Source organism: Stylophora pistillata, chromosome 9, assembly GCF_964205215.1.
Source record: "Stylophora pistillata chromosome 9, jaStyPist1.2, whole genome shotgun sequence".
Taxonomy (NCBI): domain Eukaryota; kingdom Metazoa; phylum Cnidaria; class Anthozoa; order Scleractinia; family Pocilloporidae; genus Stylophora; species Stylophora pistillata.
In genome coordinates, this window is record NC_142527.1 from 27,450,252 (window position 1) to 27,456,163 (window position 5,912).

At 40.6% G+C, this 5,912-nt stretch overlaps 1 long non-coding RNA gene across 1 annotated transcript; it reads left to right on the forward strand.

The window, feature by feature from the left end:
- Positions 1-4,268: 4,268 nt before the first annotated feature.
- Positions 4,269-5,634, forward strand: LOC111322424 (uncharacterized). Its single transcript, XR_015991948.1, has 2 exons — positions 4,269-4,392; positions 4,870-5,634. It is a non-coding gene; the product is annotated as an uncharacterized LOC111322424 (long non-coding RNA).
- Positions 5,635-5,912: the final 278 nt, after the last annotated feature.

Below are 5,912 nucleotides of genomic sequence, written 5' to 3' on the forward strand. Positions count from 1 at the left end.
AGATGAATGAGTAAAGTCCAGTCCAAGTCCAGTCTGAACGAGTCAAGTCCAGTCTACCCAGTGTTGTGACGGCTGTGACGGTTGTGACGGCGTCACACGCTTAAAGAACGAAATCGTACAGAATATATCGGGCATCAGATGCATTGTGGATCGCATTTTCTATGGACTTTGATAGGCCTTAGTCGATATGTTGGTGCTTTGTCGGCTTCTTCTCTAGCTCCTAAATTCGTAGTTACGTTTTCATACGTTTTCACGAATCAACTTAACGGCCTGCTCCCAGTTGGCTTGTTAGCTCAATTGGTAGAGCGCTGCACTACAGTATCGCAGAGGTCAGTGGTTCGAATCCCGTACAGGCCTGATTTTTTTTCAGGTCTGATTTTCGCTATTGCATAAATAGCGCTCTCTACTGCGAGGATCGTGCATCATACGCATACGTACATACTAATGTTGCGTATTTCCTACTGGCCCGTTTATATATCAGTAGTTGCGCTATTTTCTCTAGCATTGATACCGCTATTCACCGAATAATTTGTATTCACAGCTATCGAGATAGAAAAACCAAACGCCTCCGAATGGTGAAATGTGAAATGTCACGAAATCACACTGCGTGATATTTTCATTCCTGCCATCACCCACACGATTAATTATTACACGGCCGTCTGTAATTACTGCGTTAGAGCCATTTATCGTTTATGGAAAATCTTCACGGCTTTGTTGTAAACACAAAGTTAAGTTTATGATTTAATAATTTTTTCGTTAACTTTGCCCCGTTTACCAGGGATAGACTTCTAGCGACCAAGAGCCGCGGTGACATTAGATCCAAGCCGGCTTTGATTACTAAAAACCCAGAGGAAGCTGTGCGTGGTGTTGAAATTATACCTTTTGTGCTGCCAGCATTTGCTCATCAGGCGTTTCTGGAGGAATATAGAGAATATCGTATAAGAGTGCGGTTTCTTACAAATTTTCCAGAGTAGCTGTTTACACACCCGTTGTAAGAAAGCGAATACAAGAGCGGAATAAAACAGTTTGATTGAGTTTAGTTCGCTAGAAGAATATAGAATTTCTGATTGGTTTTTACCCATTCGAACTTTGCCCTCTGCTTGTGGACAGAGTGACACAGTGCTAGTTTTTAGAGGGAATTGGCATCTGACGGGGTAAAGTCTCACGCAGCTAAAAGCGTTCTGGTCGAGGTAAACTTTTTTCAGTGGGATAGGCAAAATAGGCAACAACCAAGTAAGGATCCCACGTGCAAGCCTTTGAAGTTTGATACTTTGTTTTTGTTCAATACATTTCCACTTTTTCGGAGAACGGAGACCGAAAAATGTCTTTGGTTAGAGGCTATTTGAGATAATTTGTTTTCACCGCAAAATCATATGGAATAATGTTTTTGAGGTAACGAGCCGTAATTGAACAATTTTGATTTATTTATTTTTTCTGACGAAGGAACGTCAGAAAGCAAAGTTTTAGCCTGGGGGCAGGCCGTTGTTTGGTCTCGTCAAGCAAAACGAGCACAGGCTCAGCTAGTTACAAGGTATAAACATTGTTAAAGGAGTTCAAATGCCTCGTCCTTGTAATGATATCAATGTAAATGTTAATTCATTTCCGCTCTGTGTTACGTTACTAATGCCATGGTAACCGAGAGACCATGCTTTCCGCCTTTGCTTTTCAACCCGGGTTGTGTGTGTGTTGAATAAACAACACAGTCGTAAACTGTTTCTGCATTCTTGTTCTACATCCGAACAACCTTACAGTCCTGACTTTTGCGCGTTTTCTTGGTTTTTTTGTTTTTTTGTTTAGTTTTGGTTTTTTATGCGCCAGTGGCCATTCACACATGAATGAACCTATTTAACAAAACAGGATACCCCTCTCAAAATATCATGTCGAATGTATATACGTACTAAGACAATGATCGTCTGTCAAAATTCAAAGAGCCACGAACGTTAGGTTATTTGGTATGCACGCGTCACATGCCTGGCAGGTTCTCTAACAAATACACCATGCACAAGTTCTAGGACTGTCTCTTTTAAAATGAAGCCAAGAGCGAAGGCTTTTTTGTACAAATAATTTATATTTGCAGGAGTGTATTTACCCTCGTTTTAAAAAAGACGCTTTCTGTTCAAAGAAAATGGCCTCGTTTTAATGAGTGACGGCAGTACCTTATGATTTATATGCAAAGCAGAAAACTTCCGCTTTTGAACTAAAGGGGGGTTGTGGTGTATCGCACGACGAGTGTTGCTTTTCTTTACACCCTGCTTTACTGACTTCGACTGATTACAAATCCTGAACTTCCCTTTTTATTGGGAGATTCTGCAGCTCTGGTTGAGTAAAAGTCGGACATACATCATCGCTAGTTGTGAAACCTGGGTAAGCGAATTTGCTTTCATGTTGGAATGTTGTGTAGATCGAGTTTAACTCGCCTTATGTGTATGTAAGTTTTCTTCATCAACCTCATAGACCACTTTCATAAAAGGCTGCCGGATTAATATCATTTTGTTTAAATTTAAATTAGCCGTTCTGGCCTCGCTTGAGATAATGTATCCTTTTGAAATTTGTCCTGGAGAAAAAGGCCAGAAGGGCTAATTGAAATTTAAACAAAAGAATATTAATCTGGCAGCCATTTATGAAAGTGGTCTATCTTCTGAGTATCCAGCCCGCCAAGCTGGCTAATCACCCTTCTTCCCTCCCCTCCATCCATCCATCTGTCTGTTCGTTTATCCACTCCTCTCTCACTTAAACCATCCCCCCTTCTTCCCTCCCCTTCCCCCATCTCCCTGAATCTATCAGTCCTTGCCTCCCTTCCTAAATTCACCCTTATGCTTCTTCCCTTCCCCTGTCTATCCACCCCTTTCTTCCTGTCCCCTCACTTCCGGCCCCTCACTTCCTGTTCCCTCACTTCCTGTCCCCTAACTTCCTGTCCTCTCACTTCCTGTCCCCTCACTACCTGTCCCCTCACTTCCTGTCCCCTCACTTCCTGACCACTCACTTCCTGTCCCCTCACTTCCTGTCCCCTCACTTCCTTTCCCCTTACTTCCTGTCCCCTCACTTCCTGTCCCCTCACTTCCTGTCCCCTCACTTCCTGTCCCCTGACTCCTGTCTTTGATGTCTAAAAAGGATAGAGAATTGTCAGAAATTTCCCAGGTATATTTCAGGGCCGGGTGAAAAGAATTGACTGCGGTTATCAATTGAGTGAATGTAATCTATTGCATAACTTGCACTTATTGCAAAAAGATATACATCGCCGAAACAGGCAGAAGACTAGGTGAACGATTCCGAGAACACCTTCGAGACGTGGAAAAGAATGACAAGGACACATCGAAACCAGTCGCTAGACATTTTAATTTACCCAATCATTCTAAGCAACATATGGCAATCTGCGGTCTTTCCTTACACTTAGGTAGCACGGAAAGCCGTAAAACTCTTGAACAGTCTAAATCCCACAGGGATCAACGAACGCTTTTCATTCCACTAATTTATTCGTGTTTTTCTCGTTGCCATGTTCCCACCAATAACGTAGCTCCATTTTCTGCCTTTAAAAGCACACACAACCCACAATTCCTCTATTCGCTCCGACGAAGGGCTGACGCTCGAAACGTCAGCTTTAATTTACCATTTCAACTTTGTTGATATATCCAAATTACTTCTAAAAGTATGTTATTCTGCAAACGTCATTTGTCCCATAAGCCCAAATATACCTACAGGTGGGATATTTAAGAGCGTGTACCCAAGGCTAAGAGACACACGGAGGCTTATACATTCAGATGAAGAGCTATTGAGAGTCATTAACCAAGAACTGAATAAAAGTTTTTGATCAGACTTCTGCTGCCTTCGTTTACGCGAGTTTCTTAAGCTAGTTAAACCTAACTACATGTCCAACAAAAAGTATTGTTTGTTCCAAGCGAAGGGTTTCGCTTTTTCAATCACAGAGCTAAATAAGGAAGAGTCCAGTAATTGCTTTTCGACCCATGTTGTCCAACCGTTTTCACTAATTATTACTTAACTCAGTGCTAGACAATTAAATAATTCTACTTGGCAGTAAAACAAAAAATTTGCTCCAATAAAAAACGAGGTCCCTTTACCATTTACATTTTCCCTTTAAATTTTCGGAACCGATAAACATTGATAGCCAGCCAAAATCTCAAAAGAAAGAAAAAGGTTCTAGAGTAGAATTTCAGTTCAAGGTCCGAGGAAAGCATAATCTGATGTATCAGTGGTTTAAAGATGGCAGTAAATTACCAAGGCAGAATAATGACACTCTCGTCCTTGACTGTATTGAGCTGCGTGATTTTGGTAAATACACGTGTGAAGTAAGCTACCAGGATCGTTGTTGCGTACCAGTGAAATGAAGTCCTGCTGAACTGGATGTCATTCCGACTGAAAGTCAAAGTAGAACAAGTGAGTGCTAAATGCGAATAAAAGCTTGTTACTGAGTGGCAATCACAAGCTCTCTATACTTAGCACACCAGTAGAACACAAGTGTAACATTGATTTCCTTATCATATTTTGCCTCCTCTAAGATCTATAATCCAACAGAGACGCCGATTAGATCATAACTACAAAAAATCAATCAAAATGCGTTTATGATTCAACTTAATATATTTTCCCATTTCGCGTACATCGAGCCTACGAATGTACAGAAAAAGTTAGAGTGAGCCGCAGAAGTATAAATGGTGAAAACTGACATCCTTTCAGCGAAACGCTTGTATTATATCTATATCAGTAAACTTCTGTAATTTTTCAAAGGGATGTTAGTATGTTTATCTCCAATTATTGTACGCCCGCAGTCTATGTAGCTATGAAGGTTTAATTCATTCGTCCTTCCTACTATCGTCCTTTTTCTTAATCAAGGATGTTTCTTCCCTTACTCCGCAGAGCTTAAACTTTTACAAGAAGTAGACTTCGAAACCCGTGAAGAACTTGCACGTATGTTTGGGAACGGCCCATATAGTCTTGGGGGTTGGAGGCAAGTTGCTGCCGAGTACGGCATGAGAGAGAGAGAGAGAGAGATATCAGGTCCTGCCAATTCCAAGGAACCTGGAAAAAAACGTCATAGAGTTTCTGGGTGATTCTTATCCAGACCTGACGGTTTACAGCTTCTGCAGGATGCTAAAGCACCGCAAAATAAGACGCTTTGACATTGTAAAGCTCCTAGAAGATCACTTTTAACCAAGACATAGAGAGATTAATTACCCTCTGGTTCATTGTGAATTACCTGCAAGTAAACGCTACTGAAACTCAGGCAATGATATGGGGAAATCTCGGTACCCATACAATCTTTTTATTGTTGATAATTCCATGCCCTGTCTCCAAACGTTTTCGAATCAGCCAAGCGTTCATGATCATGAAGCAATTGTTTCCCATGATGATCTCAATAAGTCTTCGTTCTTATATCTCAGCAGGACTCTGATATGGTTAAGTGCTTGACTATTTAAAGCCTTACAAGTCAGCGACAATTTTTTATTCTTATTAATCGTTAACCGTCAAAATCGAAAAAAGTGAACAGTCGACCGTAAAAGAAACTGCCCCTATCCCCCCCCCCCAAACATTGAGACCCTCTTCTGCGTGTTTACATTAATTTTGTAATAAACAACGTTAAAGCGTTTTGTTCCTTCTTAAATAAATCAAACAAAAAAAATTGCAGGAAAGTTTTCATTTACTCCTAGTACAAACGCTCCAAGCTTACGGCGTGCACAGCTTCTTGATGATAAAAAAAAAAACAAAACAAAACAAAAAACAGTCAACTGTACTTTTAACCGTGGATGTTTAAGCAGAAAACACTGGAATATATATCGGCTTTTTGTCATTTAATTCGAATCTCCTATTTGTTTGAGTCGAGATAAAAATCTGGAACTCATAGCATATTTAACTATCCGGCTAGTAAGGCCATAGGACCTGCTGGTTATATTTATCATATT